The sequence below is a fragment of the Panthera onca genome, chromosome A1, assembly GCF_046562875.1.
Source record: "Panthera onca isolate mPanOnc1 chromosome A1, mPanOnc1 haplotype 2, whole genome shotgun sequence".
NCBI classification, from domain to species: Eukaryota; Metazoa; Chordata; class Mammalia; order Carnivora; family Felidae; genus Panthera; species Panthera onca.
In genome coordinates, this window is record NC_138339.1 from 135,176,163 (window position 1) to 135,188,743 (window position 12,581).

The window sequence follows — 12,581 nt, forward strand, 5'->3', positions numbered from 1 at the left end:
GGAGGGCCGAAGGCAAGTGACAGCCTCCTGCCCCAACCCGCGAGGCCCGGCCCGAGCGCCTGCAAACCTGTTGAACTAGTCTGGCTGGGGGAGGAAGCTAATTGGCCACGCAGGTGGAACAGTTGCCTAACTGGGCTCCGTATATTTAGCCTCCTGGTAAGTTGGGCTTCCTCCCGCCTCCCTAGCACCCCCCCCCCCCCCCCCCCCAAGCTGTAACCGGGGAGTTTTAAAAACGGGCGCCCTTCTGCGGCTACAGGAAATGGTTCGGACTGAGCGAGGCGCTCGGTCTCCCAGATGCGCGCTGTGGGCTGCGCGGTGTCCCGGCCTAAATTATTCAGACAGGATATTGCTTCATTGGGGACTGCTCCGTCGGGGCTCCAACAATAGGTCAGTTCAGTGACAAAGGTAGCGAGACGTGGTTGTCTCTAGAGATTGTCTGGTTAACCCTTCCCCGTTGTGGGGGTGGGGAGAGGGGTGGGGGTGATGGTGCAGGGAGAGCGTTCCTCAAAATCTCATTAGCAACTTAACCTCGACTGTGCCCCCCACCTGGAAAAGGAATGCCTCTTCTTCCCGCTTTTTGGTGAGGTTTTGGCATGCTGAATCTGTCTCAAGGTCTGCATTTGAAATATCATCCAGGGGCGCCTGGGTGGCCTAGTTGGTTGGACATCCGACTTGGGCTCAGGTCATGATCTCACGGTTTGTGGGTTTGAGCCCCTGCGCGGACAGCTCAGAGCCCGGATCCTGCTTTGGATTGTGTGTCTCCCTCTCTCTCTCTCTCTCTCTGCCCCTTCCCACCCCATCAAAATAAATAAATAAGTAAGTAAATAAATAAGTAAATAAATATTTTTAAATATTAAAAAAATTTTAAAAACCACATCATCCATTTCTTTCACATATTTTTGAGAGCTTCTAGGTGCCAGGCATCCTTCTAAACATTCCCTTATTATAACAAATAAAGTATGTGTTGGTGATTTTCTAAGTCGTTGACAATAAGAGGAGTGTAAAACCTTATTGTTGGAAGCCCAAACTGACTTTAAAACAATTACAAGTGGCAACAATAGTTCATGACATGGCTGGGGGGAAAAAAAGCGAACTTTCTGCCCTGCCTGCGGCTGCAAGACCTTTTTGTTTCTTTAAATTTAATTTTTAGATTTCAGAATAATGGCAGAGACTACGGAACCATAGTGTTTACATTTATGTATGTATATGTGTGTATATAGGGTGTGTGTCAAAGAAAACACCTACCCTTTCAGATTAGTGCACACATTTGGGGGATCAAGGCCTTTCCAAAGATTTCTTTTTGCCTTTTCATTTACTAGCTGTGTGATTAGGCTGAGAGAACAAAAGCATCTTTTTGTAGCCTGCTTGCTCCAAAATTGTCCTAACACTTGGAAAATAAAATAAAAATGTTTTTGTAAAATCTAGGAGAGTGGGCCTGGCAGATCGTGCCCCGTCTCTCATGCCCTCTCTCTTTCTCACCTATTTTGCTGCAAAGGGGGGTTGCTCTTCACCATTGACTCCTGTGGAAGCCAGGCTGGGTGTGGTGGGGAAGGCTTTGTGTGACCAGAAGGTTTGCAAGCTCTCTTAGGTATCCCTTCCTGGCTTTTCCTGGGGACATTACACCTTCAGCCGTCAGGTCCTTTCTCTAGCCACCTCTCCTACTCATGACAGGTGTGGGCCTGAAATATAGGAGGTTATCACCGTCCTAAATGGGTAGTACTCTCTCCTTAAATCTCAGGTGCCTTCCTAACAGCATCCACTACAGATCAGAGGAGAGCTCAATTTTTGCCCCAACTATTTTTTTATTGCAGTAAAGTATACATAATATTTATCATTTTAGCCATTGGCCAGCGTACATTCAGTGACATTAAATATACTCACAGTATGTGTAAAAGTTACCACTCTCTATGCCCCAAACTTTTTGTCCTATCCAACATCAACTCTGTATCCATTCAACAATAAGCCTTCTTCCCTTCCTCTGGGTCCCTGGTAACCTTTATTCTACTTTGTGTGTCTTTGAATTTGTCTGTTCTGGATACTTCATGTAAGTGCAGTCATGTGATATTTTTCTTGCTATGTTTGGCTTGTATCACTGCGTATAATGTTTTCAAGTTCCACCTAAGTTATAGCGTATCTCATCACTTCGTTCTTTTTTTATGGCTGAATTATAATCCATTGTGTGTATACCCCACATTTGTTTATCTGTTGACCTGTTCAAGGACACTTGACTGTTTCTACCTTTTGGCTCTTGTGAATAATAGTGCTGTGAACGACATACAAATACCTATTCACGTCCCTGCTTTCCTTTCTTTTGGGTATATATCTAGGAGTGGAATTGCTGGTCAGATGGTAGTTACATGTTTAACCTTTTGAGATACCTTGGCTAGGCCTCTTTTGATGCATGAATAAAAACCAGTGTTGAAAGCTTCCTCAGTATGGGCTTACAGCTCAATCAATGCTCACTTGGGTGCCCTCAAACTTGTTCTGTAATGTGTAGGATGAGGACTGAAAATAGTGTGATCTTAAGGGAGAAAGGAAGGGAGGGGCGTGGGTTTAGGGGCAGGTGGCGGAAATAGCAGCTAGTCCTTCCCCAGAACGGGGAAGAATTACAAAGGAGCAAGTAAATGTTATTTTTTTACTTCGTGACGTTTGCCTGGGTTTAAAAGACTTTGTCAGACAACTTCATAATTTGTTTATTCATGGGGCTATCATACAGGAAAGTGGAATGCGGTATTTCAAAGGCAGCAGCAGTAGATGATAGGGGAAATTTCACTGTAGTGTGACAAATAGAAACGTAAGATTATGTCTGAAATATATTTTAGGGGGCTCTTTGATTTTGCTCCAATAACAGACCCTTTACTTTTCTTCCTCCTAGCCTCTGGGCACCTAATTTCTTGTTTCTAACATCAAAGAAGAGTTCTAGCTGTTACTTTTTCCAGTTACTTAATCAGATCCAGTAGTAAATGCCTAATCCATCACCTTTCAGGTTGCAGAAGACTCCTACTTAACGGCTTGGAATATCGATCAAAGTTGGTGTCTTTTTTACATTGATCAGATACACTGTGCTCAGGGGCAGAGTTCAAATATGAGTTTAGAGATTTGAGTGGAGATGATAGTGTAAGGTGTGGTCAAGTAATTGCCTAATTGATAACAAATGGCAGGCAATGTATTTATTAGCCAATAGAGGTACACTAAAGGATCATCACATGCCTGTAATTTCATAACTATTGTCTGACGACATGTTTAAGAAGCTGTTGATGCTCTTACCAAGATACAAGCTGTCATAACTATGCATAATATTCAATGTATCAGTGTCATAAGTCAAAGAAATTCATGAACACTCATCAGACCATTCCCGTTTTTCAATTTAAGCTCAGTGTTCAAAGGAGAAAATGGAAAACACTGAACGAGTTCAGAAGAGAGCCTCATGGTGACACTGAAGAATTTGATTTAAAGACTTTGAAAAAAAAGTTTTAAGAATGAAAGTTGAGAAGCATTTACTTATAGGAAGGGAAATTTCCTGATGAGTACAGCCACTAAACATTGGAATGGGAATCTATAGTAAGGCATGGAATCTCCTACTATGCACATCTTTGAGAATAATATTTAAAAAAAGTCAAATAGAATGGTTCTAAACCAGTATTTCCCAAACCAGGTTATACTGCAAATGGAAAAACTTGAAATAGTCTCTTCCTCTCTCTAGGGATGAGGCACGAACCAAGTTTAGCATCCATGTTGAGAGAAGTGGACAAGATGGTAAGGGCTTCCTGGTGTGGGGGCCAGCGGTAGCTGGGAAACACTAGTCTAAGTCATGTTCTGGGAGAAAGCAGCAGCAGTAAACAAAACTCTGCCGGTCCAATGTTCTTTTTAAAAATTAAAATACACAGGGGAACCTGGGTAGCTCAGTCAGTTGAGTGTCCAACTCTAGATTTCAGCTCAGGTCATGATCCCAGGGTTGTGAGATTGAGCCCCACCTCGGTCTCTGTGCTGAGTGTGGAGCCTGCTTAGGATTCTTCCTCTGCCCTTTTCCCTGGCTTAGGCATGCATACTCTCTGTGTCAAATGAAAATAAAAATAAAATACACAATGCCACATAATTAAGACATTGAAATCTACCCCAGAGGTTTAAAGTAGATGTCTGTTTTCTGTATGGTTAATGTTACAGGTCACGCGTGAAGTAAGGAAGCCCCTGAGACCATCCGGTATGTGGTTTTCACACCAGGTTCTGCGAGAGTCGGGGCTCTTTGAACTAGAGAGTTGAGGAGCTGGCCTTTCAACTGAGGTCTTCTGACAACAGCCTCCCTCTTAGCACCACTCAGATACACAGCCTTTCCTGCTTCTGCTAGACCTCTTCCTCTTAAGTCTCTTTCATGTATTTGGTTTTGTTTTTTTTTTGTTTTTTTAAGTTTTTTAATGTTTATTTTTGAGAGAGAGACAGAGACAGAGCACAAGCAGGGGAGGGGCAGAGAGAGAGGGAGACACAGAATCTGAAGCAGGCTCCAGGCTCTGAGCTGTCAGCACAGAGCCCCACGCGGGGCTCGAACTCACAAACTGCGAGATCATGACCTGAGCTGAAGTTGGATGCCCAACCAGCTTAGCCACCCAGGGGCCCCTCTTTCATGTATTTGTGTTCTGTATTAGTTTCTATTTGAAGAAGGGGAAAAGTGTTGCTTGTGCCACATTGAACAAAAATTTCAAATGAAATCTACATTTTTCAGAGAAGAGCCTGAGCTTCAGAGGGTTGAGGGACTTGGCCAAGATGACAGTGATTCCCTGAGGATGAAGATTCAGCTTTCCTGAGTTTCACTGTGTAGGAGTGAAGGGGTGAAAGAAGAAAGAAAGAAAGAACACTTAACCAACTGAGCCTGAACTCAGGCGCCCCTTTTCTTTCTCTTTCTTTTCTTTTCTTTCTTTCTTTCTTTCTTTCTTTCTTTCTTTCTTTCTTTCTTTCTCTCTCTCTCTCTCTCTCTCTCTCTCTCTCTCTCTCTCTTTCTTTCTTTCTTTCTTTCTTTCTTTCTTTCTTTCTTCACCCCTTCACCTAGGGGTGTAGGAGAGTGAGCAGAATGGCAGAGAAACGTACCTTATCAGAGAGTGATCTTGGGAGGGAGATCCCAAGGACCCTACACGTGTATAATGTTTGTGAGCAAAGAACTGTTGGAGTCTAGAGCTATCTTTGGTGGCTGAATTTTGTCGTTAAATATTGCTGCATAACTACCTCAAAGTTTGTGGCTTAAAACAATAATTTAATATTTCCTCTCATGGTACGGTGGGTTGACAGGGCTCACCTGCACAGTTCTCATAGGGGTCTCTCAAGCAGTCACTGTCGTTGGAGTCGTTTGAAAACTCGATGGAGCTAGACATGCACCTCCTATGTCTGGTGCTTCAGCTGGGATAGCTGGAACAGGTGCAGAGTAGTGGAGCATTTTGTCTCCCTGCATGGCCCGCCCCGTGGCCAGGTGGGTTTCCTTACAACATGGCCATCTCTGTATACTTCGACTTTTTACTTGATGGCTGACTTCCTCCAGAGCACGTGTTCTGTAATGCTAAAGGGGAATCCACAAGGCTTTTTATGAGATAGCCTTGGATATCAGGCAGCTTCAGCTCTGCTTTCTAGTGGTCAAAGGTGAGCCCCAGAGCCAGCCCACAATCAAGGTGTAAATACCTGGAGTGTAGTTTACCAGGGACCATGTCTGGGGAGTGGCTTCCACAGTGCAGATAACAGATGAGGCTCTCTGACTGGATACTTTTTCAATGTGGATGTGAATAAATGGGCATTTGTTTTTTTCTTTTTAAATGCTTTATGTTTTATTTTGTATTTGATAGAGAAAGAGAGAGACAGAGCATGAGCAAGGGAGGGCCAGAGACATGAGACAGAATCTGAAGCAGGCTCCAGGCTCTGAGCTGTCAGCACAGAGCCCAGTGGGGGGCTCGAACCCATGAACCGTGAGATCATGACCTGAGTGAAGTCAGACGCTTAACCAACTGAGCCTGAACTCAGGCACCCCTTTTGCCCCTTTTCTCTCTTTCTTTCTTTCTTTTTCTTTCTTTCTTTCTTTCTTTCTTTCTTTCTTTCTCCTTCTTTCTTTCTCTTCCTTTCTTTTCTTTCTTTCTTTCTTTTCTTTCTTTCTTTCTCCTTTCTTTCTCTTCCTTTCTTTTCTTTCTTTCTTTTCTTTCTTTCTTTCTTTCTTTCTTTCTCCTTCTTTCTTTCTCTTCCTTCTTTCTTTCTTTCTTTCTTTCTTTCTTTCTTTCTTTCTTTCTTAATGTTTATTTATTTTGAGAGAGCACAAGAAGGGGAGAGGGGCAGAGGATGAGAGAGAGAATCCCAAGCTGGCTCCATGCTGCCATCGCAGAGCCCAGCACTGGACTCCATTGAATGAACTGTGAGATAATGTCTTGAGCAGAAACCAAGAATCTGACGCTTAACTGACTAAGCCACCCAGGAACCCCTCCCCTTTTCTCTCTCTCTTTCTTTCTTTCTTTCTTTCTTTCTTTCTTTCTTTCTTTCATGTTTATTTTGAGAGAGAGCATAAGAAGGGGAGAGGAGCAGAGGATGAGAGAGAGAATCCCAAGCTGGCTCCATTGAATGAACTGTGAGATCATGTCTTGAGCAGAAACCAAGAATCTGACGCTTAACCGACTGAGCCACCCAGGAACCCCTTTTCTCTTTCTTTCTTTCTTTCTTTCTTTCTTTCTTTCTTTCCTTCTTTCTCCTTCTCTCTTTCTCTTCCTTTCTTTCCTTTCTTTCTTTTCTTTCTTTCTTTCTTTCTTTCTTTCTTTCTTTCTTTCTTTCTTTCTTAATGTTTATTTATTTTGAGAGAGCACAAGAAGGGGAGAGGGGCAGAGGATGAGAGAGAGAATCCCAAGCTGGCTCCATGCTGCCATCACAGAGTCCAGCGGTGGGCTCCATTGAATGAACTGTGAAATCATGTCCTGAGCAGAAACCAAGAATCTGATGCTTAACTGACTGAGCCACCCAGGCTTCCCATAAATGAGCATTTCTAACAGCACTTTTATACATGCATGAGGTATACAAGTGAACAAAACAGGAAATATCCGTGGTGTGTTGGGTCTTGCATTCTAGTGGGACAATTGAAAATGAGAACAATAAGCACATAAAGAACACAATTTCAACAGATGAGAGATACAAACAACAAAAACAGAAAACAGTGGAGAACGAGGGAGGGCTATTTTACACAGGAAGATCAGGGAAGCCTCTTTAAGGCGTGACATGTCAGACTTGAAAGAGGGGAAGGAAGAAGCCATGTGAAGTCTGAGTGCAAATCTGGGCAGCCATTGGGGAGAACATGGCTAAAGGTGTCGAGGCAAGTCTGACCTTGGCCATAGTCTAGGGACAGCAAAAAAAGGCCACTGTTCTCTACTGTGCCTGGTGTATAAGGAGGGAAGAGAAGGTTGGTGGGAGATGGTCTCATAGAGATATTATCTTCTCTGTCCATTTGTTTCTTATCTGTCCCCTCCCATAAGATTGGAATCTTCCCCCCCTCCCCAAAGGGGCTTGTGTTTGCCATTCTATCCACAGTACCTGGTTAATGTTAGGAGCTTAATAAATATGTGTTGAATGAATGAAGAAATCATTGGGTGATTGTTTCTAACCATTGGTTCTCAGCCATAATCTTTTGGAACTCCAGATGACCCGAGATGTTCTAATGTTGAGTAGTAGCATTGGACTTTTTTTTTAAGTTCATTTATTCATTTTGACAGAGAACGTGAATGGGGTAGGAGCAGAGGGAGAGTGGGAGAGAGAGAATCCCAAGCAGGCTCCACACTTTCAGCGCAGAGCCTGACGCAGGGCTCAAACTCACGAAATCATGAAATCATGACGTGAACCAAAACCAAGAGTTGGATGCTCGACCAACTGAGCCACCCAGGCACCCCTGACCTTCTTTTCAAGAATTTTCAATTTTTTTTTTAAGGTTTATTTATTTTTGAGACAGAGACAGAGCATGAACGGGGGAGGGTCAGAGAGAGAGAGGGAGACACAGAATCCAAAACAGGCTCCAGGCTCTGAGCTGTCAGCACAGAGCCCGACACGGGACTCAAACTCACAGACCATGAGATCATGACCTGAGCTGAGGTCGGATGCTTAACCGACTGAGCCACCCAGGCGCCCCAACAATTTTTAATTTTTAAAAGGGATCTCTACATCCAACATGCGTCTCAAACTCACAATCCTGGGATGAAGAGTCACATACTCCACTTACTGAGACAACCAGGTGCCCCACGTTTGTTGTATGTGTGTGTGTGTGTGTGCGTGCGTGTGTGTGTGTGTGTGTGTGTGTGTGTGTGTGTGTGTAATTTGCAGGGGAAAAAGAGAGTTCATGAAAAAGAAATTTAAATCAAATCCTCCCACCCCGCACCTCCAACTTAAAAAAGAAAACCTTTGGCTTATGCTAGGACGGCACGTGTTTCAAATGGGTCAGAGAGGTCCCATGACTCCCAGATGGTCTGGCTCCGAAGTAAGTCCAAGAATCACTGTTTATAATCCACAGGCAACGATTATAAGTTAGGGAATCTCTCAGTTTTTCTTAGGGAAACATTCATACAGCAACTTCCTTTCCTTGTTCTGGGAACTGATGATCATGCCATTCTTAAAAGCACTGGCTGTGCTCTTTCCTTGTGCCTGGGTTTCACATGTGCTGTTTTGCTCCCTGTGAAATGTTCTGAGGAAGCAGTCTGCATAGTGCAATTAGGACACTGTTTTGAAGCAGTTAATACTGAATTATTCAAAGGAGTTACTGTTGTTAAATTTTTTTCTTTTTATCACCAGTTGCACACTTTTTATTTCTTTGGATTTTTATTCCTTTTTACATACTTTCATGTTACTCCTTTTCAACAATTCCTGTTAGCATTTTGTTATCCTTTCTTCCAATTGGTTTTCTGATGGTATTCCTTTCTAAGAATTACTTAACAAAAACGATAGCACAGGAGGAACAGGGGAGGAGCGAATGGAGAAAACCCTTCAGACAAACAAGAAAGTTTTTTTGTTTCCCTCAAGTAGCCACAGATTTATTTTGCTTTTACTTTTTGTTTCAGTTTTATGTCTTATTTTATTTTTTAATGTTTTATTTATTTATTTATTTATTTATTTATTTATTTATTTATTTTCAGAGAGAGACAGAGAGTGTGAATGGGGGAGGGACAGAGAGGGAGACACAGAATCCAAAGCAGGTTCCAGGCTCTGAGCTGTCAGCACAGAGCCCCATGGGGCTCGAAAGCACAAGCTGTGAGATCATGACCCAAGCTAAAGTCCGACAGTCAACCGACTGAGATACCCAGGTGCCTCAGTTTCAGTTTTATAAATAGACCCATCATTTGAGGCAAATTTTACAGTCTGGCCTTCCTTCTTTCCTTCCTTCCTTTATTCTAACCAGTATTTTCTTTTTTTTGTTTTTTGTTTTTTTGTTTTTGTTTTTTTTTTGGTGCCTTTCATGTGCCAAGCTATATTCTGCATGATAGAGATTTAAAAATAAATAAGCACCTATGTGCTATGAGTGAGTTAACAGTCCACTGGAAAAGAGTTCAGTAAATGGGTATTTACAATATGTACATACACAGAACCTCAGTCAAAACCTATCACGTTTATATATCAGGACCAGACCCTTGGATGTCAGATGGTGGGAAGGGGCAGGTGATGGCCATGGGATGCTTCATGGTCTTCTGTTTTGGGTCACACACAAGTCACTCCCACTCTCCACGTAGGCCCCCCCCCCCCCCCCCCCCCCCGCCCACATGCGCACAACTTGCTGGAAAGACTCTTGGCTGGAAGTCAGGAGAACTGGGGTCTGGTCCAGACACTGTGCTTTGTGCTGGAATGTGCATCTATTAATGGAATACAGCATTGAAGTAACAGAACGCTGGCCTCAAGGAAAGGGCTCTAGACTTCGTGGTTACAGCTGTATCCCTTTCCGTCTTATAGAAACTAAAAGAATGAAGGGGGGGAAAACTTTTTACCCAGAAATGTTGGAAGTACCAATTGCAAAATGACAGTTTTCAATAAACTTCCTGAGGCGAGAGTAATTATTACAGTCTATTCTCTTGGGAAAGTAAGTGCATTCGCCTCCTTCCTTTGGGGCCCTGTGCTTCTTTGTATTGGCTTCTACCTCTAAAAGCATACCAGATCACAACAGAATGTTACCCTGTGTGTTATGATCACAGGATGACTAGAATCAGAATTTAATTTCTACTTTTAGTAGTAGTCAGAAATAAAATTAGGGGCATCTGGGTGGTTCACTTGGGTAAGCATCCGACTCTGGATTTTGGCTAGGGTCATGATCACACAGTTGGTGAGTTCAAGGTGACAGCACCTAGCCTTCTGGGGATTTTCTCTCTCCTGCTCTCTCTGCCCCTCCTCTGCTCACATTCTGTCTCTCTCTCTCAGAATAAAATAAATAAACTTTAAAAAAAGAAATAAAATTAAAAGTTCATCTTTCCTTTTTATTAAAAAACATAATAATCGCTTTAGTAAAACACACATTAGGGGGAGATTCAGACACTGGAAATGCTTAGTCCTATAGAATCCCAAGTCTCCAGATTTTGAGAAAATGTATAAATTAGTATTAGACACTGCAAAGAAACAGGAGGTGAGAGCTGGTGGGAATGGTCTTGATTCCTGGCTTCTCAGCTGAACTGCTCATGCAGTCCTAGGGTATTTGCTTTTCTGCCCCTCTGTCTCTTTCCTTTGGTAAATAACTCTCCTTACTGGAGTTACTTGAGGGAATTGTTCTGTGGCAAAAGAGTCTCAGCCAGGGGAGGGGTGGGGATGAAGTGAGGTAAAATACAGAATGATTGAGATTCAAACTGATCTAAGAGTCCTAATATGCATTTTACTACCTTTGACTAGTGAGTTACCTCCTCTAAGCCTCAGTTTCCTCATCTGTGGGGAAAAAAATGGGAATAGCAGTAGTATCTATGTTACAGGATCATTGGGGAATTTAAAAAGCTCATGTATATAAAGGAATTAGTACAGTAAACTGTTGATTGTCATTATCACGTTGCTATTGATGAGAATAACATTTTAACAAATTGAATGTCCTGCCCTCCCTTAGATCATCAGCCCCTTAAATCATTGTGTCACCTGCTAGAAGGCATTACTAACTATAGAAGATGTAACATCTATTCCCCTCTGAGTTCTCAATCCTCTTCTACCTGATTTCCTTATATCACAAGCTAAAACTCCATCCTTACATCAGTGACATCGATATATTTAGCCTGCTAGGCCTCATCTGTAATTTCTGACGTGTCCTGGGTTTTTTCCTCTCTCAAATGTCTTTGCCACTCTAAAAGCTTTCGTTTAATGATAAAGAAGTCATTGGAATTAGGAGGTAATCAATATGAAGTCTGACAGAATGATTATAGAGTCTGGTTGCCTTGAGAGTCCTGATTCAGTCCCACTACTATGGTGTATTTATAAGAGAGTCCCCTTTTATTCTCAAAAGGTATCCACGTTTGGAAAAGTTATTAACAGACAATCTATAGTTTGACTAAACTAAAATATGGCATTAGCTCAGGTGTTGAGATTAGGCACGAACCAAACTTGTACATCTTATTGCCTTGCTGCCCAGTAGACCCCCTGTGTCACTCATAGTATTCCCAACTTTTACTAAAAGACCTGAAAGTTATCAGAACAAATGTGTTGCAAAAAAGAAATGTATGCAAGAATGTCAAACTCTGACAGTTGGGAAACAACTCAAAGTTCGTGCTCCATTGGTGTCAAATCAGAGGCATCTCTATGCACAGTTGACTGCTTCATGATCCAATCAAGAGTTGGGGTCTGACTCATTGTTATTACCTATCTTGACTTTGCTAACCCCAAGGCAGAATTTTTGCTGAGCCCTCATTGAGTCACTTATGAGTCTTTTATATTGACACTAGGTTTGCTGACAGCCTGGTTTAATTCTCCCAGTTCTTTCTTTAAGCATTTTGCTCTAGAAGAAAGAAATGGGTCATGGGACTCTTGTAGGGTAAGAACGTTCTAGGCTCTGGGTTTCAGTTTATCAGCCAGTGGGCTAATTCCTTATCACCTTGGGTATCTGTTGGTTACTAAACTGCCCATGAGTAGTGCTTGTAATGAAAAACTAGCACACCCTAGGAAACACAGCAAAATTACGTTTAGGACTCCTTTACTTTTTCACTGATCATTGCCTATTTTTGTTACCATGCTGTATTTAAAAGTGTGGAGAGGGGCGCCTGGGTGGCTCAGTCGGTTGAGCGTCCGACTTCAGCTCGGGTCACGATCTTGCGGTCCGTGAGTTCGAGCCCCGCGTCGGGCTCTGGGCTGATGGCCCAGAGCCTGGAGCCTGCTTCCGATTCTGTGTCTCTCTCTCTCTCTCTGCCCCTCCCCCGTTCATGCTCTGTCTCTCTCTGTCTCAAAAATAAATAAATGTTAAAAAAAAAAAAAGTGTGGAGAGAGGTTACCTTTTGGGTGTGGACTGAAAAGGGGATAGGAAACTTTCAGGGATTCTTGAAATGTTCTCTATATTGATCTGGGTGATGATTACATAGGCGTATGCATATGTGAAAATTAACTGAATGTACAGTTAAGATTGGTCACTTTAATATATGTTA

At 42.6% G+C, this 12,581-nt stretch overlaps 1 protein-coding gene and 1 long non-coding RNA gene across 3 annotated transcripts in view; one reads left to right on the top strand and one right to left on the bottom strand.

The window, feature by feature from the left end:
• The window catches only part of GRAMD2B (GRAM domain containing 2B), a 136,832-nt gene that overhangs the window by 80,377 nt on the left and 43,874 nt on the right, over nucleotides 1-12,581 (bottom strand). The gene's annotated exons all lie outside the window — the stretch shown is intronic.
• LOC145715445 (uncharacterized) overlaps nucleotides 56-12,581 on the top strand; it is a 77,153-nt gene continuing 64,627 nt past the window's right edge. The window contains exon 1 of the long non-coding RNA XR_014137621.1: nucleotides 56-156. This is a non-coding gene — a long non-coding RNA (uncharacterized LOC145715445). The remainder of the gene's footprint in view (nucleotides 157-12,581) is intronic.